The sequence below is a fragment of the Orcinus orca genome, unplaced genomic scaffold, assembly GCF_937001465.1.
Source record: "Orcinus orca unplaced genomic scaffold, mOrcOrc1.1 scaffold_34, whole genome shotgun sequence".
Classification (NCBI taxonomy): Eukaryota; Metazoa; Chordata; class Mammalia; order Artiodactyla; family Delphinidae; genus Orcinus; species Orcinus orca.
The window spans coordinates 2,556,439-2,581,687 of record NW_026044061.1 but is presented as its reverse complement, the minus strand read 5'-3'; the positions used below and the strand labels follow the sequence as shown (position 1 = coordinate 2,581,687).

The following is a 25,249-nucleotide window of genomic DNA, read 5'->3' as shown; positions in this document are numbered from 1 at the left end:
CTGGAATGTTGCACCCGAGTACCAGGGGACGAGAACTGAGATGTATTGGAACACTTCTCCCGATCACACAGTTGATCATACTCTGGGTTCCACATGCATGTTTTAGATGGGGGAAGAATAGCTTAAACCTGGAGAGTTGAGACCCGTGGAATGGGTACCATGCAATATGACTTCAAAGGGTCTTCATTGGCTCACCGAACCTCTCCAATCCTATCACTGCTGTGTTTATGCCCCTGTACACACGCTTGATTCTCTTTCAGAGAAATAGCAATCCATAGGTTTTAAGATACTTACTAGTCAGGTACATTCTTAGGCGTTTAATATGGGGTGTTGAGTCCATTTCATTGAGCAAGAAGTAGCTCTTGTCTATTCCATATTTGGCTTAAGGAACTTTATCTGTGCTCATTTCAATCTCTGGTTTTATGCAGCACCCCAACTCACCTTTCCCCTTAAGCAAGCATAAGTTGGTTTTCTACATTTGAGACCCTGTTCTGTTTTGTAATTCAGTTCCTGTGTAGCCAAGTTTACATTCCGTGTATTAGTGATATCTTATGATGTTTGTTTTTCTGTGTGACTTATTTCAGTTAGAATCATCATACCTGAATCCACTCATTTTCTGCTACAGGCCTGATGACATAGATTTCATTGCTGTGTGATATTGCATTGTACGTAAGTACCACAACTTCTTTATCCATTTTTCACTTTCTGCGATATTGAACTTGTACCGTAAACGAGGTTCTTGTAAACAGAGCCGTCCCAAACTTTGGGGTGGCTGTGTCTTTTTGATATTAATTTCCCTAAGCTATAGGACCATAAGTGGAAGTGCCCTAGGCTCTGTTGCTTTGTTTTTTAGATGTTTCAGGAAACACCATACACTTCTCCCCAGTGGCTGTTGGCAATTTACATCCCGCCCATCAGCATAACAATGCTCCCAGTTCTCCATGGCCTGTCCTACCTTTCTGGATTTTACACTTTTTTCAGATGGCCCTTTTGACCGGGGGGAAGTGAGACTTCATTGTAGTGCAGATTTCCTTTGCAAGCTTGCTTGGGTGGCCAAAAAGGGCGTATGCGTTTTTTCCTGAATATATTCAGGAAAAAACGCATACGCCCTTTTTGGCCAAGTGCATCATTGTCGACGTTCTGCCTCTTTTCCTATGCTTTCAATGCAATTCCAGTCTACCTCCTGAAATTGGTTTCCTGCAATTCTGCCCCGCTTTCAAGTCCTCTTGGCAGCCTTACTTCAGTATATTTTTGGACGATAGCTGTCATTTATAACTCTGCAGGTTTGTGAATTACAGTGCCCCTGAGCTCCTTTCTTCAACTCGCTTTCTTGTGAGCTGGCCGCAACACCGCAGGATTGCTTCAGGCCCTAATCTGGTTCCGGCACGGCACGCTGAGCCTTTGGTTAATTCCTCTTCCTGGTGGGAAATCAGAGTTAAATTTGCCCGTCCAGACACCTCCAACTAGTCTCTCATTGGTTCTCCCTATTCCTGTTCATCTTCCGCAAAAATTGCAAACTGGGCCAAACAGGAGGTTAAAGGCACTGACTCTCCAAGTCGGGAGAGTGTTAGTAAAGCGTCTGGAATGTTGCACCCGAGTACCAGGGGACGAGAACTGAGACATATTGGAACACTTCTCCCGATCACACGGTTGATCATACTCTGGGTTCCACATGCATGTTTTAGCTGAAGGAAGAATCCCTTAAACCTGGAGAGTTGAGACCCGTGGAATGGGTACCATGAAATATGACTTCAAAGGGTCTTCATTTGCTGACCGAACCTCTCCAATCCTATCACTGCTGCGTTTATGCCCCTGTACACACGGTTGATTCTCTTTCGGAGAAATAGCAATCCATAGGTTTTAAGATACTTACTAGTCAGGTACATTCTTAGGCGTTTAATATGGGGTGTTGAGTCCATTTCGTTGAGCAAGGAGTAGCTCTTGTCTATTCCATATTTGGCTTAAGGAACTTTATTTGTGCTCATTTCAATCTCTGGTTTTATGCAGCACCCCAACTCACCTTTCCCCTTAAGCAAGCATAAGTTGGTTTTCTACATTTGAGACCCTGTTCTGTTTTGTAATTCAGTTCCTGTGTAGCCAAGTTTATATTCCGTGTATTAGTGATATCTTATGATGTTTCTTTTTCTGTGTGACTTATTTCAGTTAGAATCATCATACCTGAATCCACTCATTTTCTGCTACAGGCCTGATGACATAGAGTTCATTGCTGAGTGATATTGCATTGTACGTATGTACCACAACTTCTTTATCCATTTTTCACTTTCTGCGATATTGAACTAGTACCGTAAATGAGGTTCTTGTAAACAGAGCCATCCCAAACTTTGGGGTGGCTGTGTCTTTTTGATTTTAATTTCCCTAAGCTATAGGACCATAAGTTGAAGCGCCCTAGGCTCTGTTGCTTTGTTTTTTAGATGTTTCAGGAAACACCATACACTTCTTCCGAGTGGCTGTTGGCAATTTACATCCCGCCCATCAGCATAACAAGGCTCCCAGTTCTCCATGGCCTGTCCTGCCTTTTTGGATTTTACACTTTTTTCAGATGGCCCTTTTGACTGGGGGGAAGTGAGACTTCATTGTAGTGCAGATTTCCTTTGCAAGCTTGCTTGGTTGGCCAAAAAGTGCGTATGCGTTTTTTCCTGAATATATTCAGGAAAAAACGCATACCCCCTTTTTGGCCAAGTGCATCATTGTCGATATTCTGCCTCTTTTCCTATGCTTTCAGTGCAAATCCAGTCTACCTCCTGAAATCGGTTTCCTGTAATTCTGCCCCGCTTTCAAGTCCTCTTGGCAGCCTTACTTCAGTATATTTTTGGACGATAGCTGTCATTTATAACTCTGCAGGTTTGTGAATTACAGTGCCCCTGAGCTCCTTTCTTCAACTCGCTTTCTTGTGAGCTGGCCGCAACACTGCAGGATTGCTTCAGGCCCTAATCTGGTTCCGACACCGCACGCTGAGCCTTTGGTGAATTCCTCTTCCTGGTGGGAAATGAGAGTTAAATTTGCCCGTCCACACACCTCCAGCTAGTCTCTCATTGGTTCTCCTTATTCCTGTTCATCTTCCGCAGAAATTGCAAACTGGGCCAAACAGGAGGTTAAAGGCACTGACTCTCCAATTTGGGAGAGTGTTAGTAAAGCGTCTGAAATATTGCACCCGAGTACCAGGGGAAGAAAACTGAGATATATTTGAACACGTCTCCCGATCACATGGTTGATCATACTCTGGGTTCCACATGCATGTTTTAGCTGAAGGAAGAATCCCTTAAACCTGGAGAGTTGAGACCCTTGGAATGGGTACCATGCAATATGACTTCAAAGGGTCTTCATTTGCTCACCGAACCTCTCCAATCCTATCACTGCTGCGTTTATGCCCGTGTACACATGCTTGATTCTCTTTCGGAGACATAGCAATCCATAGGTTTTAAGATACTTACTAGTCAGGTACATTCTTAGGCGTTTAATATGGGGTGTTGAGTCCATTTCGTTGAGCAAGGAGTAGCTCTTGTCTATTCCATATTTGGCTTAAGGAACTTTATCTGTGCTCATTTCAATCTCTGGTTTTATGCAGCACCCCAACTCACCTTTCCCCTTAAGCAAGCATAAGTTGGTTTTCTACATTTGAGACCCTCTTCTGTTTTGTAATCCAGTTCCTGTGTAGCCAAGTTTACATTCCGTGTATTAGTGATATCTTATGATGTTTCTTTTTCTGTGTGACTTATTTCAGTTAGAATCATCATACCTGAATCCACTCATTATGCTGCTAAGGGCCTGATGACACAGATTTCATTGCTGAGTGATATTGCATTGTACGTAAGTACCACAACTTCTTTATCCATTTTTCACTTTCTGCGATATTGAACTTGTACCGTAAAAGAGGTTCTTGTAAACAGAGCCGTCCCAAACTTTGGGCTGGCTGTGTCTTTTTGATTTTAATTTCCCTAAGCTATAGGACCATAAGTGGAAGTGCCCTAGGCTCTGTTGCTTTGTTTTTTAGATGTTTCAGGAAACACCATACACTTCTCCAAGTGGCTGTTGGCAATTTACATCCCGCCCATCAGCATAACAAGGCTCCCAGTTCTCCATGGCCTGTCCTGCCTTTCTGGATTTTTCACTTTTTTCAGATGGCCCTTTTGACCGGGGGGAAGTGAGACTTCATTGTAGTGCAGATTTCCTTTGCAAGCTTGCTTGGTTGGCCAAAAAGGGCGTATGCGTTGTTTCCTGAATATATTCAGGAAAAAACGCATACGCCCTTTTTGGCCAAGTGCATCATTGTCGACCTTCTGCCTCTTTTCCTATGCTTTAAATGCAATTCCAGTCTACCTCCTGAAATCGGTTTCCTGCAATTCTGCCCCGCTTTCAAGTCCTCTTGGCAGCCTTACTTCAGTATATTTTTGGATGATAGCTGTCATTTATAACTCTGCAGGTTTGTGAATTACAGTGCCCCTGAGCTCCTTTCTTCAACTCGCTTTCTTGTGAGCTGGCCGCAACACCGCAGGATTGCTTCAGGCCCTAATCTGGTTCCGGCACGGCACGCTGAGCCTTTGGTTAATTCCTCTTCCTGGTGGGAAATGAGAGTTAAATTTTCCCGTCCAGACACCTCCAGCTAGTCTCTCATTGGTTCTCCCTATTCCTGTTCATCTTCCGCAGAAATTGCAAACTGGGCCAAACAGGAGGTTAAAGGCACTGACTCTCCAAGTCGGGAGAGTGTTAGTAAAGCATCTGGAATGTTGCACCCGAGTACCAGGGGACGAGAACTGAGACATATTTCAACACGTCTCCCGATCACACGGTTGATCATACTCTGGGTTCCACATGCATGTTTTAGCTGAAGGAAGAATCCCTTAAACCTGGAGAGTTGAGACCCGTGGAATGGGTACCATGCAATATGACTTCAAAGGGTCTTCATTTGCTCACCAAAACTCTCCAATCCTATCACTGCTGCGTTTTTGCCCCTGTACTCACGATTGATTCACTTTCAGAGACATAGCAATCCATAGGTTTTAAGATACTTACTAGTCAGGTACATTATTAGGCGTTTAATATGGGGTTTTGAGTCCATTTCGTTGAGCAAGGAGTAGCTCTTGTCTATTCCATATTTGGCTTAAGGAACTTTATCTGTGCTCATTTCAATCTCTGGTTTTATGCAGCACCCCAACTCACCTTTCCCCTTAAGCAAGCATAAGTTGGTTTTCTAAATTTGGGACCATGTTCTGTTTTGAAATTCAGTTCCTGTGTAGCCAAGTTTACATTCCGTGTATTAGTGATATCTTATGATGTTTCTTTTTCTGTGTGACTTATTTCAGTTAGAATCATCATACCTGAATCCACTCATCATGCTGCTATGGGCCTGATGACATAGATGTCATTGCTGAGTGATATTGCATTGTACGTAAGTACCACAACTTCTTTATCCATTTTTCGCTTTATGCGATATTGAACTTGTACCGTAAACGAGTTTCTTGTAAACAGAGCCATCCCAAACTTTGGGGTGGCTGTGTCTTTTTGATTTTAATTTCCCTAAGCTATAGGACCATAAGTGGAAGTGCCCTAGGCTCTGTTGCTTTGTTTTTTAGATGTTTCAGGAAACACCATACACTTCTCCCGAGTGGCTGTTGGCAATTTACATCCCGCCCATCAGCATAACAAGGCTCCCAGTTCTCCATGGCCTGTCCTGCCTTTCTGGATTTTACACTTTTTTCAGATGGCCCTGTTGACGGGGGGGAAGTGAGACTTCATTGTAGTGCAGATTTCCTTTGCAAGCTTGCTTGGTTGGCCAAAAAGGGCGTATGCATTGTTTCCTGAATATATTCAGGAAAAAACGCATACGCCCTTTTTGGCCAAGTGCATCATTGTCGACCTTCTGCCTCTTTTCCTATGCTTTAAATGCAATTCCAGTCTACCTCCTGAAATCGGTTTCCTGCAATTCTGCCCCGCTTTCAAGTCCTCTTGGCAGCCTTACTTCAGTATATTTTTGGATGATAGCTGTCATTTATAACTCTGCAGGTTTGTGAATTACAGTGCCCCTGAGCTCCTTTCTTCAACTCGCTTTCTTGTGAGCTGGCCGCAACACCGCAGGATTGCTTCAGGCCCTAATCTGGTTCCGGCATGGCACGCTGAGCCTTTGGTGAATTCCTCTTCCTGGTGGGAAATGAGAGTTAAATTTGCCCGTCCAGACACCTCCAGCTAGTCTCTCATTGGTTCTCCCTATTCCTGTTCATCTTCCGCGGAATATGCAAACTGGGCCAAACAGGAGGTTAAAGGCACTGACTCTCTAAGTCGGGAGAGTGTTAGTAAAGCATCTGGAATGTTGCACCCGAGTACCAGGGGACGAGAACTGAGACATATTTCAACACGTCTCCCGATCACACGGTTGATCATACTCTGGGTTCCACATGCATGTTTTAGCTGAAGGAAGAATCCCTTAAACCTGGAGAGTTGAGACCCGTGGAATGGGTACCATGCAATATGACTTCAAAGGGTCTTCATTTGCTCACCAAAACTCTCCAATCCTATCACTGCTGCGTTTTTGCCCCTGTACTCACGATTGATTCACTTTCAGAGACATAGCAATCCATAGGTTTTAAGATACTTACTAGTCAGGTACATTATTAGGCGTTTAATATGGGGTTTTGAGTCCATTTCGTTGAGCAAGGAGTAGCTCTTGTCTATTACATATTTGGCTTAAGGAACTTTATCTGTGCTCATTTCAATCTCTGGTTTTATGCAGCACCCCAACTCACCTTTCCCCTTAAGCAAGCATAAGTTGGTTTTCTAAATTTGGGACCATGTTCTGTTTTGAAATTCAGTTCCTGTGTAGCCAAGTTTACATTCCGTGTATTAGTGATATCTTATGATGTTTCTTTTTCTGTGTGACTTATTTCAGTTAGAATCATCATACCTGAATCCACTCATCATGCTGCTATGGGCCTGATGACATAGATGTCATTGCTGAGTGATATTGCATTGTACGTAATTACCACAACTTCTTTATCCATTTTTCGCTTTATGCGATATTGAACTTGTACCGTAAACGAGTTTCTTGTAAACAGAGCCATCCCAAACTTTGGGGTGGCTGTGTCTTTTTGATTTTAATTTCCCTAAGCTATAGGACCATAAGTGGAAGTGCCCTAGGCTCTGTTGCTTTGTTTTTTAGAAGTTTCAGGAAACACCATACACTTCTCCCGAGTGGCTGTTGGCAATTTACATCCCGCCCATCAGCATAACAAGGCTCCCAGTTCTCCATGGCCTGTCCTGCCTTTCTGGATTTTACACTTTTTTCAGATGGCCCTTTTGACGGGGGGGAAGTGAGACTTCATTGTAGTGCAGATTTCCTTTGCAAGCTTGCTTGGTTGGCCAAAAAGGGCGTATGCGTTGTTTCCTGAATATATTCAGGAAAAAACGCATACGCCCTTTTTGGCCAAGTGCATCATTGTCGACCTTCTGCCTCTTTTCCTATGCTTTAAATGCAATTCCAGTCAACCTCCTGAAATCGGTTTCCTGCAATTCTGCCCGGCTTTCAAGTCCTCTTGGCAGCCTTACTTCAGTATATTTTTGGATGATAGCTGTCATTTATAACTCTGCAGGTTTGTGAATTACAGTGCCCCTGAGCTCCTTTCTTCAACTCGCTTTCTTGTGAGCTGGCCGCAACACCGCAGGATTGCTTCAGGCCCTAATCTGGTTCCGACACCGCACACTGAGCCTTTGGTTAATTCTTCTTCCTGGTGGGAAATGAGAGTTAAATTTGCCCGTCCACACACCTCCAGCTAGTCTCTCATTGGTTCTCCTTATTCCTGTTCATCTTCCGCAGAAATTGCAAACTGGGCCAAACAGGAGGTTAAAGGCACTGACTCTCCAAGTTAGGAGAGTGTTAGTAAAGCATCTGGAATGTTGCACCCGAGTACAAGGGGACGAAAACTGAGACATATTTGAACACATCTCCCGATCACACGGTTGATCATACTCTGGGTTCCACATGAATGTTTTAGCTGAAGGAAGAATCCCTTAAACCTGGAGAGTTGAGACCCATGGAATGGGTACCATGCAATATGACTTCAAAGGGTCTTCATTTGCTCACCGAACCTCTCCAATCCTATCACTGCTACGTTTATGCCCCTGTACACATGCTTGATTCTCTTTCGGAAACATAGCAATCCATAGGTTTTAAGATACTTACTAGTCAGGTACATTCTTAGGCGTTTAATATGGGGTGTTGAGTCCATTTCGTTGAGCAAGGAGTAGCTCTTGTCTATTCCATATTTGGCTTAAGGAACTTTATCTGTGCTCATTTCAATCTCTGGTTTTATGCAGCACCCCCACTCACCTTTCCCCTTAAGCAAGCATGTTGGTTTTCTAAATTTGAGACCCTGTTCTGTTTTGTAATCCAGTTCCTGTGTAGCCAAGTTTACATTCCGTGTATTAGTGATGTCTTATGATATTTGTATTTCTGTGTGACTTATTTCAGTTAGAATCATCATACCTGAATCCACTCATTATGCTGCTACGGGCCTGATGACATAGATTTCTTTGATGAGTGATATTGCATTGTACGTAAGTACCACAACTTCTTTATCCATTTTCCACTTTCTGCGATATTGAACGTGTACCGTAAACGAGGTTCTTGTAAATAGAGCCGTCCCAAACTTTGGGGTGGCTGTGTCTCTTTGATTTTAATTTCCCTAAGCTATAGGACCATATGTGGAACTGCCCTAGGCTCTGTTGCTTTGTTTTTTAGATGTTTCAGGAAACACCATACACTTCTCCCAAGTGGCTGTTGGCAATTTACATCCCGCGCATCAGCATAACAAGGCTGCCAGTTCTCCATGGCCTGTCCTGCCTTTCTGGATTTTACACTTTTTTCAGATGACCCTTTTGACAAGGGGAAAGTGACACTTCAATTTAGTGCAGATTTCCTTTGCAAGCGTGCTTGGTTGGCCAAAAAGGGCGTATGTGTTTTTTCCTGAATATATTCAGGAAAAAACGCATATGCCCTTTTTGGCCAAGTGCATCATTGTCGACGTTCTGCCTGTTTTCCTATGCTTTAAATTCAATTCCAGTCTACCTCCTGAAATCGGTTTCCTGCAGTTCTGCCCCGCTTTCAAGTCCTCTTGGCAGCCTTACGGCAGTATATTTTTGGACGATAGATGTCATTTATAACTCTGCAGGTTTGTGAATTACAGTGCCCCGAACTCCTTTCTTCAACTCGCTTTCTTGTGAGCTGGCCGCAACACCGCAGGATTGCTTCAGGCCCTAATCAGGTTCTGGCACGGCATGCTGAGCCTTTGGTTAATTCTTCTTCCTGGTGGGAAATGAGAGTTAAATTTGCCCGTCCAGACACCTCCAGCTAGTCTCTCACTGGTTCTCCCTATTCCTGTTCATCTTCCGCAGAAATTGCAAACTGGGCCAAACAGGAGGATAAAGGCACTGACTCTCCAAGTCGGGAGAGTGTTAGTAAAGCTTCTGGAATGCTGCACCCGAGTACCAGGGGACGAGAACTGAGACATATTGGAACACGTCTCCCGATCACACGGTTGTTCATACTCAGGGTTCCACAAGCATGTTATAGCTGAAGGAAGAATCCCTTAAACCTTGAGAGTTGAGACCTGTGGAATGGGTACCATGCAATATGACTTCAAAGTGTCTTCATTTGCTCACTAAACCTCTCCAATCCTATCACTGCTGTGTTTATGCCCCTGTACACACGTTTGATTCTCTTTCAGAGATATAGCAATCCATAGGTTTTAAGATACTTACTAGTCAGGTACATTCTTAGGCTTTTAGTATGCGGTGTTGAGCCCATTTCGTTGAGCAAGGAGTAGCTCTTGTCTATTGCATATTTGGCTTAAGGAACTTTATCTGTGCTCATTTCAATCTCTGGTTTTATGCAGCACCCCAACTCACCTTTCCCCTTAAGCAATCATAAGTTGGTTTTCTAAATTTGAGACACTGTTCTGTTTTGTAATTTAGTTCCTGTGTAGCCAAGTTTACATTCCGTGTATTAGTGATATCTTATGATGTTTCTTTTTCTGTGTGACTTATTTCAGTTAGAATCATCATACCTGAATCCACTCATTATGCTGCTACGGGCCTGAAGACACAGATTTCATTGCTGAGTGATATTGCATTGTACGTAAGTACCGCAACATCTTTATCCATTCTTCACTTTCTGTGACATTGAACTTGTACCATAAACGAGGTTCTTGTAAATAGAGCCGTCCCAAACTTTGGGGCGGCTGTGTCTTTTTGATTTTATTTTCCCTAAGCTATAGGACCATAAGTGGAAGTGCCCTAGGCTCTGTTGCTTTGTTTTTTAGATGTTTCAGGAAACACCATACACTTCTCCGAGTGGCTGTTGGCAATTTACATCCCGCCCATCAGCATAACAAGGCTCCCAGTTCTACATGGCCTGTCCTGCCTTTCTGGATTTTACACTTTTTTCAGATGGCTCTTTTGATCCGGGGGAACTGAGACTTCATTGTAGTGCAGATTTCCTTTGCCAGCTTGCTTGGTTGGCCAAAAAGGGCGTATGCGTTTTTTCCTGAATATATTCAGGAAAAAAGGCATACACCCTTTTTGGCCAAGTGCATCATTGTCGACGTTCTGCCTCTTTTCCTATGCTTTAAATGCAATTCCAGTCACCTTCTGAAATGGGTTTAATGCAATTCTGCCCCACTTTCAAGTTCTCTTGGGAGCCATACTTCAGTATATTTTGGACGATAGCTGTCATTTATAACTCTGCAGGTTTGTGAATTACAGTGCCCCTGAGCTCCTTTCTTCAACTCGTTTTCTTGTGAGCTGGCCGCAACACCGCAGGATTGCTTCAGGCCCTAATCTGGTTCCGACACGGCACGCTGAGCCTTTGGTTAATTCCTCTTCCTGGTGGGAAATGAGAGTTAAATTTGCCCGTCCAGTCACCTCCAGCTAGTCTCTCATTGGTTCTCCCTATTCCTGTTCATCTTCCGCAGAAATTGCAAACTGGGCCAAACAGGAGGTTAAAGGCACTGACTCTCCAAGTCGGGAGAGTGTTAGTAAAGCGTCTGGAATGTTGCACCCGAGTACCAGGGGATGAAAACTGAGACATATTAGAACACGTCTCCCGTTCACACGGTTGATCATACTCTGGGTTCCACATGCATGTTTGAGCTGAAGGAAGAATCCCTTAAACCTAGAGAGTTGAGACCCGTGGAATGGGTACCATGCAATATGACTTCAAAGGGTCTTCATTTGCTCACCGAAACTCTCCAATCGTATCACTGCTGTGTTTATGCCCCTGTACACACACTTGATTGTCTTTCGGAGACATAGCAATCCATAGGTTTTAAGATACTTACTAGTCAGGTACATTCTTAGGCGTTTAATATAGGGGGTTGAGTCCATTTCGTTGAGCAAGGAGTAGCTCTTGTCTATTCCATATTTGGCTTAAGGAACTTTATCTGTGCTCATTTCAATCTCTGGTTTTATGCAGCACCCCAACTCACCTTTCCCCTTAAGCAATCATAAGTTAGTTTTCTAAATTTGAGACACTGTTCTGTTTTGTAATTTAGTTCCTGTGTAGCCAAGTTTACATTCCGTGTATTAGTGATATCTTATGATGTTTCTTTTTCTGTGTGACTTATTTCAGTTAGAATCATCATACCTGAATCCACTCATTATGCTGCTATGGGCCTGAAGACACATATTTCATTGCTGAGTGATATTGCATTGTACGTAAGTACCACATCTTTATCCATTCTTCACTTTCTGTGACATTGAACTTGTACCATAAACGAGGTTCTTGTAAATAGAGCCATCCTAAAATTTGGGGTGGCTGTGTCCTTTTGATTTTAATTTCCCTAAACTATAGGACCATAAGTGGAAGTGCCCCAGGCTCTGTTGCTTTGTTTTTTAGATGTTTCAGGAAACACCATACACTTCTCCTAGTGGCTGTTGGCAATTTACATCCCGCCGATCAGCATAACAAGGCTCCCAGTTCTCCATGGCCTGTCCTGCCTTTCTGGATTTTACACTTTTTTCAGATGGCCCTTTTGACCGGTTGGAATTGAGACTTCATTGTAGTGCAGATTTCCTTTGCAAGCTTGCTTGGTTGGCCAAAAAGTGCGTATGCGTTATTTCCTTAATATATTCAGGAAAAAACGCATACGCCCTTTTTGGCCAAGTGCATCATGGTCGACGTTCTGCCTCTTTTCCTATGCTTTAAATGCAATTCCAGTCTACCTCCTGAAATCGGTTTCCTGCAATTCTGCCCCGCTTTCAAGTCCTCTGGGCAGCCTTACTTCAGTATATTTTTGGACGATAGCTGTCATTTATAACTCTGCAGGTTTGTGAATTACAGTGCCCCTGAGCTCCTTTCTTCAACTCGCTTTCTTGTGAGCTGGCCGCAACACCGCAGGATTGCTTCAGGCCCTAATCTGGTTCCGGCACGGCACGCTGAGCCTTTGGTTAATTCCTCTTCCTGGTGGGAAATGAGAATTAAATTTACCCATCCAGATACCTCCAGCTAGTCTCTCATTGGTCCTCCCTATTCCTGTTCATCTTCCGCAGAAACTGCAAACCGGGCCAAACAGGAGGTTAAAGGCACTGACTCTCCAAGTCAGGACAGTGTTAGTAAAGCGTCTGGAATGTTGCACCCGAGTACCCGGGGTCGAAAATTGAGACATATTTGAATACGTCTCCTGATCACACAGTTGATCATACTCTGGGTTCTACATGCATGTTTGAGCTGAAGGAAGAATCCCTTAAACCTGGAGAGTTGAGACCCTTGGAATGGGTACCATGCAATATGACTTCAAAGGGTCTTCATTTGCTCACCGAAACTCTCCAATCCTATCACTGCTGCGTTTATGCCCCTGTACACACGCTTGATTGTCTTTCGGAGACATAGCGATCCATAGGTTTTAAGATACTTACTAGTCAGTTACATTCTTAGGCGTTTAATATGGGGTGTTGTGTCCTCTTCGTTGAGCAAAGAGTAGCTCTTGTCTATTCCATATTTGGCTTAAGGAACTTTATCTGTGCTCATTTCAATCTCTGGTTTTATGCAGCACCCCAACTCACCTTTCCCCTTAAGCAAGCATAAGTTGGTTTTCTACATTTGAGACCCTCTTCTGTTTTGTAATCCAGTTCCTGTGTAGCCAAGTTTACATTCCGTGTATTAGTGATATCTTATGATGTTTCTTTTTCTGTGTGACTTATTTCAGTTAGAATCATCATACCTGAATCCACTCATTATGCTGCTAAGGGCCTGATGACACAGATTTCATTGCTGAGTGATATTGCATTGTACGTAAGTACCACAACTTCTTTATCCATTTTTCACTTTCTGCGATATTGAACTTGTACCGTAAAAGAGGTTCTTGTAAACAGAGCCGTCCCAAACTTTGGGGTGGCTGTGTCTTTTTGAATTTAATTTCCCTAAGCTATAGGACCATAAGTGGAAGTGCCCTAGGCTCTGTTGCTTTGTTTTTTAGATGTTTCAGGAAACACCATACACTTCTCCAAGTGGCTGTTGGCAATTTACATCCCGCCCATCAGCATAACAAGGCTCCCAGTTCTCCATGGTCTGTCCTGCCTTTCTGGATTTTTCACTTTTTTCAGATGGACCTTTTGACCGGGGGGAAGTGAGACTTCATTGTAGTGCAGATTTCCTTTGCAAGCTTGCTTGGTTGGCCAAAAAGGGCGTATGCGTTTTTTCCTGAATATATTCAGGAAAAAACGCATACGCCCTTTTTGGCCAAGTGCATCATTGTCGACGTTCTGCCTCTTTTCCTATGCTTTAAATGCAATTCCAGTCTACCTCCTGAAATCGGTTTCCTGCAATTCTGCCCCGCTTTCAAGTCCTCTTGGCAGCCTTACTTCAGTATATTTTTGGACGATAGCTGTCATTTATAACTCTGCAGGTTTGTGAATTACAGTGCCCCTGAGCTCCTTTCTTCAACTCGCTTTCTTGTGAGCTGGCCGCAACACCGCAGGATTGCTTCAGGCCCTAATCTGGTTCCGACACCGCACGCTGAGGCTTTGGTTAATTCCTCTTCCTGTTGGGAAATGAGAGTTAAATTTGCCCGTCCACACACCTCCAGCTAGTCTCTCATTGGTTCTCCTTATTCCTGTTCATCTTCCGCAGAAATTGCAAACTGGGCCAAACAGGAGGTTAAAGGCACTGACTCTCCAAGTTAGGAGAGTGTTAGTAAAGCGTCTGGAATGTTGCACCCGAGTACCAGGGGACGAAAACTGAGACATATTGGAACACTTCTCCCGATCACACGGTTGATCATACTCTGGGTTCCACATGCATGTTTTAGCTGGAGGAAGAATCCCTTAAACCTGGAGAGTTGAGACCCGTGGAATCGGTACCATGCAATATGACTTCAAAGGGTCTTCATTTGCTCACCGAAACTCTCCAATCGTATCACTGCTGCGTTTATGCCCCTGTACACACGCCTTATTCTCTTTCAGAGACATAGCAATCCATAGGTTTTAAGATAATTACTAGTCAGGTACATTCTTAGGCGTTTAATATGGGGTGTTGAGTCCATTTCGTTGAGCAAGGAGTAGCTCTTGTCTATTCCATATTTGGCTTAAGGAACTTTATCTGTGCTCATTTCAATCTCTGGTTTTATGCAGCACCCCAACTCACCTTTCCCCTTAAGCCAGCATAAGTTGGTTTTCTACATTTGAGACCCTGTTCTGTTTTGCAATCCAGTTCCTGTGTAGCCAAGTTTACATTCCATGTATTAGTGATAACTTATGATGTTTCGTTTTCTGTGTGACTTATTTCAGTTAGAATTATCATACCTGAATCCACTCATTATGCTGCTACGGGCCTGATGACATAGATTTCTTTGCTGAGTGATATTGCATTGTACGTAAGTACCACAACTTCTTTATCCATTTTCCAATTTCTGCGATATTGAACGTGTACCGTAAACGAGGTTCTTGTAAATAGAGCCGTCCCAAACTTTGGGGTGGCTGAGTCTCATTGATTTTAATTTCCCTAAGCTATAGGACCATATGTGGAAGTGCCCTAGGCTCTGTTGCTTTGTTTTTTAGATGTTTCAGGAATCACCATACACTTCTCCCGAGTGGCTGTTGGCAATTTACATCCCGCGCATCAGCATAACAAGGCTGCCAGTTCTCCATGGCCTGTCCTGCCTTTCTGGATTTTACACTTTTTTCAGATGACCCTTTTGACAAGGGGAAAGTGAGACTTCAATTTAGTGCAGATTTCCTTTGCAAGCATGCTTGGTTGGCCAAAAAGGGCGTATGTGTTTTTTCCTGAATATATTCAGGAAAAAACGCATATGCCCTTTTTGGCCAAGTGCATCATTGTCGATGTTCTGCCTCTTTTCCTATGCTTTAAATTCAATTCCAGTCTACCTCCTGAAATCAGTTTCCTGCAGTTCTGCCCCGCTTTCAGTTCCTCTTGGCAGCCTTACGTCAGTATATTTTTGGACGATAGATGTCATTTATAACTCTGCAGGTTTGTGAATTACAGTGCCCCGAACTCCTTTCTTCAACTCGCTTTCTTGTGAGCTGGCCGCAACAGTGCAGGATTACTTCAGGCCCTAATCTGCTTCCGGCATGGCACGCTGAGCCTTTGGTTAATTCCTCTTCCTGGTGGGAAATGAGAGTTAAATTTGCCCGTCCAGTCACCTCCAGCTAGTCTCTCATTGGTCCTCCCTATTCCTGTTCATCTTCCGCAGAAATTGCAAACTGGGCCAAACAGGTGGTTAAAGGCACTGACTATCCAAGTCAAGAGAGTGTTAGTAAAGCGTCTGGAATGTTGCTCCCGAGTACCAGGGGTCGAAAATTGAGACATATTTGAACACCTCTCCCAATCACACGGTTGATCATACTCTGGGTTCCACATGCATGTTTGAGCTGAAGGAAGAATCCCTTAAACCTGGAGAGTTGAGACCCGTGGAATGGGTACCATGCAATATGACTTCAAAGGGTCTTCATTTTCTCACCAAACCTCTCCAATCCTATCACTGCTGCGTTTATGCCCCTGTACACATGCTTGATTCGCTTTCGGAGACATAACAATCCATAGGTTTTAAGATATTTACTAGTCGGATACATTCTTATGCGTTTAGGATGGGGTGTTGAGCCCATTTCGTTGAGCAAGGAGTAGCTCTTGTCTATTACATGTTTGGCTTAAGGAACTTTATCTGTGCTCATTTCAATCTCTGGTTTTATGCAGCACCCCAACTCACCTTTCCCCTTAAGCCAGCATAAGTTGGTTTTCTAAATTTGTGACCCTGTTCTGTTTTGGAATTCAGTTCCTGTGTAGCCAAGTTTACATTCCGTGTATTAGTGATATCTTACGATGTTTCTTTTTCTGTGTGACTTATTTCAGTTAGAATCATCATACCTGAATCCACTCATTATGCTGCTACGGGCCTGATGACATAGATTTTATTGCTGAGTGATATTGCATTGTACGTAAATACCACAACTTCTTTATCCATTTTTCACTTTTTGCAATATTGAACTTGTACCGTAAACGAGGTTCTTGTAAACAGAGCCGTCCCAAACTTTGGGGCGGCTGTGTGTTTTTGATTTTATTTTCCCTAAGCTATAGGACCATAAGTGGAAGTGCCCTAGGCTCTGTTGCTTTGTTTTTTAGATGTTTCAGGAAACACCATACACTTCTCCCGAGTGGCTGTTGGCAATTTACATCCCGCGCATCAGCATAACAAGGCTGCCAGTTCCCCATGGCCTGTCCTGACTTTCTGGATTTTACACTTTTTTCAGATGGCCCTTTTGACAAGGGGAAAGTGACACTTCATTTTAGTGCAGATTTCCTTTGCAAGCATGCTTGGTTGGCCAAAAAGGGCGTATGTGTTTTTTCCTGAATATATTCAGGAAAAAACGCATATGCCCTTTTTGGCCAAGTGCATCATTGTCGACGTTCTGCCTCTTTTCCTATGCTTTAAATTCAATTCCAGTCTACCTCCTGAAATCGGTTTCCTGCAATTCTGCCCCGCTTTCAAGTCCTCTTGGCAGCCTTACGTCAGTATATTTTTGGACGATAGCTGTCATTTATAACTCTGCAGGTTTGTGAATTACAGTGCCCCGAACTCCTTTCTTCAACTCGCTTTCTTGTGAGCTGGCCACAACACCACAGGATTGCTTCAGGCCCTAATCTGGTTCCGGTACGGCACGCTGAGCCTTTGGTTAATTCCTCTTCCTGGTTGGAAATGAGAGTTAAATTTGCCCGTCCAGACACCTCCAGCTAGTCTCTCACTGCTTCTCCCTATTCCTGTTCATCTTCCGCAGAAATTGCAAACTGGGCCAAACACGAGGTTAAAGGCACTGACTCTCCAAGTCGGGAGAGTGTTAGTAAAGCTTCTGGAATGCTGCACCCGAGTACCAGGGGACGAGAACTGAGACATATTGGAACACGTCTCCCGATCACACGGTTGTTCATACTCAGGGTTCCACAAGCATGTTATAGCTGAAGGAAGAATCCCTTAAACCTTGAGAGTTGAGACCTGTGGAATGGGTACCATGCAATATGACTTCAAAGGGTCTTCATTTGCTCACTGAACCTCTCAAATCCTATCACTGTTGTGTTTATGCCCCTGTACACACGTTTGATTCTCTTTCGGAGATATAGCAATCCATAGCTTTTAAGATACTTACTAGTCAGGTACATTCTTAGGGGTTTAGTATGCGGTGTTGAGCCCATTTCGTTGAGCACGGAGTAGCTCTTGTCTATTGCATATTTGGCTTAAGGAACTTTATCTGTGCTCATTTCAATCTCTGGTTTTATGCAGCACCCCAACTCACCTTTCCCCTTAAGCAAGCATAAGTTGGTTTTCTAAATTTGAGACCCTGTTCTGTTTTGTAATTCAGTTCCTGTGTAGCCAAGTTTACATTCCATGTATTAGTGATAACTTATGATGTTTCTTTTTCTGTGTGACTTATTTCAGTTAGAATTATCATACCTGAATCCACTCATTATGCTGCTACGGGCCTGATGACATAGATTTCTTTGTTGAGTGATATTGCATTGTACGTAAGTACCACAACTTCTTTATCCATTTTCCACTTTCTGCGATATTGAACGTGTACCGTAAACGAGGTTCTTGTAAATAGAGCCGTCCCAAACTTTGGGGTGGCTGTGTCTCTTTGATTTTAATTTCCCTAAGCTATAGGACCATATGTGGAACTGCCCTAGGCTCTGTTGCTTTGTTTTTTAGATGTTTCAGGAAACACCATACACTTCTCCCAAGTGGCTGTTGGCAATTTACATCCCGCGCATCAGCATAACAAGGCTGCCAGTTCTCCATGGCCTGTCCTGCCTTTCTGGATTTTACACTTTTTTCAGATGACCCTTTTGACAAGGGGAAAGTGACACTTCAATTTAGTGCAGATTTCCTTTGCAAGCGTGCTTGGTTGGCCAAAAAGGGCGTATGTGTTTTTTCCTGAATATATTCAGGAAAAAACGCATATGCCCTTTTTGGCCAAGTGCATCATTGTCGACGTTCTGCCTCTTTTCCTATGCTTTAAATTCAATTCCAGTCTACCTCCTGAAATCGGTTTCCTGCAGTTCTGCCCCGCTTTCAAGTCCTCTTGGCAGCCTTACGGCAGTATATTTTTGGACGATAGATGTCATTTATAACTCTGCAGGTTTGTGAATTACAGTGCCCCGAACTCCTTTCTTCAACTCGCTTTCTTGTGAGCTGGCCGCAACACCGCAGGATTGCTTCAGGCCCTAATCAGGTTCTGGCACGGCATGCTGAGCCTTTGGTTAATTCTTCTTCCTGGTGGGAAATGAGAGTTAAATTTGCCCGTCCAGACACCTCCAGCTAGTCTCTCACTGGTTCTCCCTATTCCTGTTCATCTTCCGCAGAAATTGCAAACTGGGCCAAACAGGAGGATAAAGGCACTGACTCTCCAAGTCGGGAGAGTGTTAGTAAAGCTTCTGGAATGCTGCACCCGAGTACCAGGGGACGAGAACTGAGACATATTGGAACACGTCTCCCGATCACACGGTTGTTCATACTCAGGGTTCCACAAGCATGTTATAGCTGAAGGAAGAATCCCTTAAACCTTGAGAGTTGAGACCTGTGGAATGGGTACCATGCAATATGACTTCAAAGTGTCTTCATTTGCTCACTAAACCTCTCCAATCCTATCACTGCTGTGTTTATGCCCCTGTACACACGTTTGATTCTCTTTCGGAGATATAGCAATCCATAGGTTTTAAGATACTTACTAGTCAGGTACATTCTTAGGCTTTTAGTATGCGGTGTTGAGCCCATTTCGTTGAGCAAGGAGTAGCTCTTGTCTATTGCATATTTGGCTTAAGGAACTTTATCTGTGCTCATTTCAATCTCTGGTTTTATGCAGCACCCCAACTCACCTTTCCCCTTAAGCAATCATAAGTTGGTTTTCTAAATTTGAGACACTGTTCTGTTTTGTAATTTAGTTCCTGTGTAGCCAAGTTTACATTCCATGTATTAGTGATATCTTATGATGTTTCTTTTTCTGTGTGACTTATTTCAGTTAGAATCATCATACCTGAATCCACTCATTATGCTGCTACGGACCTGAAGACACAGATTTCATTGCTGAGTGATATTGCATTGTACGTAAGTACCGCAACATCTTTATCCATTCTTCACTTTCTGTGACATTGAACTTGTACCATAAACGAGGTTCTTGTAAATAGAGCCGTCCCAAACTTTGGGGCGGCTGTGTCTTTTTGATTTTATTTTCCCTAAGCTATAGGACCATAAGTGGAAGTGCCCTAGGCTCTGTTGCTTTGTTTTTTAGATGTTTCAGGAAACACCATACACTTCTCCGAGTGGCTGTTGGCAATTTACATCCCGCCCATCAGCATAACAAGGCTCCCAGTTCTACATGGCCTGTCCTGCCTTTCTGGATTTTACACTTTTTTCAGATGGCTCTTTTGATCCGGGGGAACTGAGACTTCATTGTAGTGCAGATTTCCTTTGCCAGCTTGCTTGGTTGGCCAAAAAGGGCGTATGCGTTTTTTCCTGAATATATTCAGGAAAAAAGGCATACACCCTTTTTGGCCAAGTGCATCATTGTCGACGTTCTGCCTCTTTTCCTATGCTTTAAATGCAATTCCAGTCACCTTCTGAAATGGGTTTAATGCAATTCTGCCCCACTTTCAAGTTCTCTTGGGAGCCATACTTCAGTATATTTTGGATGATAGCTGTCATTTATAACTCTGCAGGTTTGTGAATTACAGTGCCCCTGAGCTCCTTTCTTCAACTCGTTTTCTTGTGAGCTGGCCGCAACACCGCAGGATTGCTTCAGGCCCTAATCTGGTTCCGACACGGCACGCTGAGCCTTTGGTTAATTCCTCTTCCTGGTGGGAAATGAGAGTTAAATTTGCCCGTCCAGTCACCTCCAGCTAGTCTCTCATTGGTTCTCCCTATTCCTGTTCATCTTCCGCAGAAATTGCAAACTGGGCCAAACAGGAGGTTAAAGGCACTGACTCTCCAAGTCGGGAGAGTGTTAGTAAAGCGTCTGGAATGTTGCACCCGAGTACCAGGGGATGAAAACTGAGACATATTAGAACACGTCTCCCGTTCACACGGTTGATCATACTCTGGGTTCCACATGCATGTTTGAGCTGAAGGAAGAATCCCTTAAACCTAGAGAGTTGAGACCCGTGGAATGGGTACCATGCAATATGACTTCAAAGGGTCTTCATTTGCTCACCGGAACTCTCCAATCGTATCACTGCTGTGTTTATGCCCCTGTACACACACTTGATTGTCTTTCGGAGACATAGCAATCCATAGGTTTTAAGATACTTACTAGTCAGGTACATTCTTAGGCGTTTAATATAGGGGGTTGGGTCCATTTCGTTGAGCAAGGAGTAGCTCTTGTCTATTCCATATTTGGCTTAAGGAACTTTATCTGTGCTCATTTCAATCTCTGGTTTTATGCAGCACCCCAACTCACCTTTCCCCTTAAGCAATCATAAGTTAGTTTTCTAAATTTGAGACACTGTTCTGTTTTGTAATTTAGTTCCTGTGTAGCCAAGTTTACATTCCGTGTATTAGTGATATCTTATGATGTTTCTTTTTCTGTGTGACTTATTTCAGTTAGAATCATCATACCTGAATCCACTCATTATGCTGCTATGGGCCTGAAGACACATATTTCATTGCTGAGTGATATTGCATTGTACGTAAGTACCACATCTTTATCCATTCTTCACTTTCTGTGACATTGAACTTGTACCATAAACGAGGTTCTTGTAAATAGAGCCATCCTAAAATTTGGGGTGGCTGTGTCCTTTTGATTTTAATTTCCCTAAACTATAGGACCATAAGTGGAAGTGCCCCAGGCTCTGTTGCTTTGTTTTTTAGATGTTTCAGGAAACACCATACACTTCTCCTAGTGGCTGTTGGCAATTTACATCCCGCCGATCAGCATAACAAGGCTCCCAGTTCTCCATGGCCTGTCCTGCCTTTCTGGATTTTACACTTTTTTCAGATGGCCCTTTTGACCGGTTGGAATTGAGACTTCATTGTAGTGCAGATTTCCTTTGCAAGCTTGCTTGGTTGGCCAAAAAGTGCATATGCGTTATTTCCTTAATATATTCAGGAAAAAACGCATACGCCCTTTTTGGCCAAGTGCATCATGGTCGACGTTCTGCCTCTTTTCCTATGCTTTAAATGCAATTCCAGTCTACCTCCTGAAATCGGTTTCCTGCAATTCTGCCCCGCTTTCAAGTCCTCTGGGCAGCCTTACTTCAGTATATTTTTGGACGATAGCTGTCATTTATAACTCTGCAGGTTTGTGAATTACAGTGCCCCTGAGCTCCTTTCTTCAACTCGCTTTCTTGTGAGCTGGCCGCAACACCGCAGGATTGCTTCAGGCACTAATCTGGTTCCGGCACGGCACGCTGAGCCTTTGGTTAATTCCTCTTCCTGGTGGGAAATGAGAATTAAATTTACCCATCCAGATACCTCCAGCTAGTCTCTCATTGGTCCTCCCTATTCCTGTTCATCTTCCGCAGAAACTGCAAACCGGGCCAAACAGGAGGTTAAAGGCACTGACTCTCCAAGTCAGGACAGTGTTAGTAAAGCGTCTGGAATGTTGCACCCGAGTACCAGGGGTCGAAAATTGAGACATATTTGAATACGTCTCCTGATCACACAGTTGATCATACTCTGGGTTCTACATGCATGTTTGAGCTGAAGGAAGAATCCCTTAAACCTGGAGAGTTGAGACCCTTGGAATGGGTACCATGCAATATGACTTCAAAGGGTCTTCATTTGCTCACCGAAACTCTCCAATCCTATCACTGCTGCGTTTATGCCCCTGTACACATGCTTGATTGTCTTTCGGAGACATAGCGATCCATAGGTTTTAAGATACTTACTAGTCAGTTACATTCTTAGGCGTTTAATATGGGGTGTTGTGTCCTCTTCGTTGAGCAAAGAGTAGCTCTTGTCTATTCCATATTTGGCTTAAGGAACTTTATCTGTGCTCATTTCAATCTCTGGTTTTATGCAGCACCCAAACTCACCTTTCCCCTTAAGCAAGCATAAGTTGGTTTTCTAAATTTGAGACCCTGTTCTGTTTTGGAATTCAGTTCCTGTGTAGCCAAGTTTACATTCCGTGTATTAGTGATATCTTATGATGTTTCTTTTTCTGTGTGACTTATTTCAGTTAGAATCATCATACCTGAATCCACTCATTATGCTGCTACGGGCCTGATGACATAGATTTCTTTGCTGAGTGATATTGCATTGTACGTAAGTACCACAACTTCTTTATCCAGTTTTCACTTTCTGCAATATTGAACTTGTAACATAAACGAGGTTCTTGTAACCAGAGCCATCCCAAACTTTGGGGTGGCTGTGTCTTTTTGATTTTAATTTCCTTAAGCTATAGGACCATAAGTGGAAGTGCCCTAGGCTCTGTTGCTTGGTTTCTGAGATGTTTCAGGAAACACCATACACTTCTCCCGAGTGGCTGTTGGCAATTTACATCCCATCCATCAGCATAACAAGGCTCCGAGTTCTCCATGGCCTGTCCTGCCTTTCTGGATTTTACACTTTTTTCAGATGGCCCTTTTGACCGGGGGGAAGTGAGACTTCATTGTAGTGCAGATTTCCTTTGCAAGCTTGCTTGGTTGGCCAAAAAGTGCGTATGCGTTTTTTCCTGAATATATTCAGGAAAAAATGCATACGCCCTTTTTGGCCAAGTGCATCATTGTCGACGTTCTGCCTCTTCTCCTATGCTTTAAATGCAATTCCAGTCTACCTCCTGAAATCGGTTTCCTGCAATTCTGCCCCGCTTTCAAGTCCTCTTGGCAGCCTTACTTCAGTATATTTTTGGACGATAGCTGTCATTTATAACTCTGCAGGTTTGTGAATTACAGTGCCCCTGAGCTCCTTTCTTCAACTCGCTTTCTTGTGAGTGGTCGCAACACCGCACGATCGCTTCAGGCCCTAATCTTGTTCCGGCACGACACGCTGAGCCTTTGGTTAATTCCACTTCCTGGTGGGAAATGAGAGTTAAATTTGCCCGTCCAGTCACCTCCAGCTAGTCTCTCATTGGTTCTCCCTATTCCTGTTCATCTTCCGCAGAAATTGCAAACTGGGCCAAACAGGAGGTTAAAGGCACTGACTCTCCAAGTCGGGAGAGTGTTAGTAAAGCGTCTGGAATGTTGCACCCGAGTACCAGGGGTCGAAAACTGAGACATATTTGAACACGTCTCACGATCACACGGTTGATCATACTCTGGCATCCACATGCATGTTTTAGCTGAAGGAAGAATCCCTTAAACCTGGAGAGTTGAGACCCGTGGAATGGGTACCATGCAATATGACTTCAAAGGGTCTTCATTTGCTCACCGAACCTCTCCAATCCTATCACTGCTGCGTTTATGCCCCTGTACACACGCTTGATTCTCTTTCAGAGACATAGCAATCCATAGGTTTTAAGATACTTACTGTCAGGTACATTCTTAGGCGTCTAATATGGGGTGTTGAGTCCATTTCGTTGAGCAAGGAGTAGCTCTTGTCTATTCCATATTTGGCTTAAGGAACTTTATCTGTGCTCATTAAAATCTCTGGTTTTATGCAGCACCCCAACTCAGCTTTCCCCTTAAGCAAGCATGTTGGTTTTCTAAATTTGAGACCCTCTTCTGTTTTGTAATCCAGTTCCTGTGTAGCCAAGTTTACATTCCGTGTATTAGTGATATCTTATGATGTTTCTTTTTGTGTGTGACTTATTTCAGTTAGAATCATCATACCTGAATCCACTCATTATGCTGCTACGGGCCTGATGACATAGATTTCATTGCTGAGTGATATTACATTGTATGTAAGTACTACAACTTCTTTATCCATTTTTCACTTTCTGCGATATTGAACTTGTACCATAAACGAGGTTCTTGTAAACAGAGCCGTCCCAAACTTTGGGGTGGCTGTGTCTTTTTGATTTTAATTTCCCTAAGCTATAGGACCATAAGTGGAAGTGCCCTAGGCTCTGTTGCTTTGTTTTTTAGATGTTTCAGGAAACACCATACACTTCTCCCCAGTGGCTGTTGGCAATTTACATCCCGCCCATCAGCATAACAAGGCTCCCAGTTCTCCATGGCCTGTCCTGCCTTTCTGGATTTTACACTTTTTTCAGATGGCCCTTTTGACCGGGGGAAGTGAGACTTCATTGTAGTGCAGATTTCCTTTGCAAGCTTGCTTGGTTGGCCAAAAAGCGCGTATGCGTTTTTTCCTGAATATATTCAGGAAAAAACGCATACGCGCTTTTTGGCCAAGTGCATCATTGTGGACGTTTTGCCTGTTTTCCTATGCTTTAAATGCAATTCCAGTCTACCTCCTGAAATCGGTTTCCTGCAATTCTGCCCCGCTTTCAAGTCCTCTTGGCAGCCTTACTTCAGTATATTTTTGGACGATAGCTGTCATTTATAACTCTACAGGTTTGTGAATTACAGTGCCCCTGAGCTCCTTTCTTCAACTCGCTTTCTTGTGAGCTGGCCACAACACCGCAGGATTGCTTCAGGCCCTAATCTGGTTCCGGCACGGCACGCTGAGCCTTTGGTTAATTCCTCTTCCTGGTGGGAAATGAGAGTTAAATTTGCCCGTCCAGACACCTCCAGCTAGTCTCTCATTGGTTCTCCCTATTCCTGTTCATCTTCCGCAGAAATTGCAAACTGGGCCAAACAGGAGGTTAAAGGCACTGACTCTCCAAGTCGGGAGAGTGTTAGTAAAGC

At 43.6% G+C, this 25,249-nt stretch overlaps 1 long non-coding RNA gene across 3 annotated transcripts in view; it reads left to right on the top strand.

Moving 5' to 3' along the window:
• Positions 1-25,249, top strand: part of LOC125963359 (uncharacterized) — a 200,571-nt gene that overhangs the window by 32,649 nt on the left and 142,673 nt on the right. For all 3 annotated transcript variants that reach the window (XR_007475222.1, XR_007475221.1, XR_007475223.1), the window contains exons 3-4: positions 3,743-3,824; positions 13,212-13,293. This is a non-coding gene — a long non-coding RNA (uncharacterized LOC125963359). The remainder of the gene's footprint in view (positions 1-3,742; positions 3,825-13,211; positions 13,294-25,249) is intronic.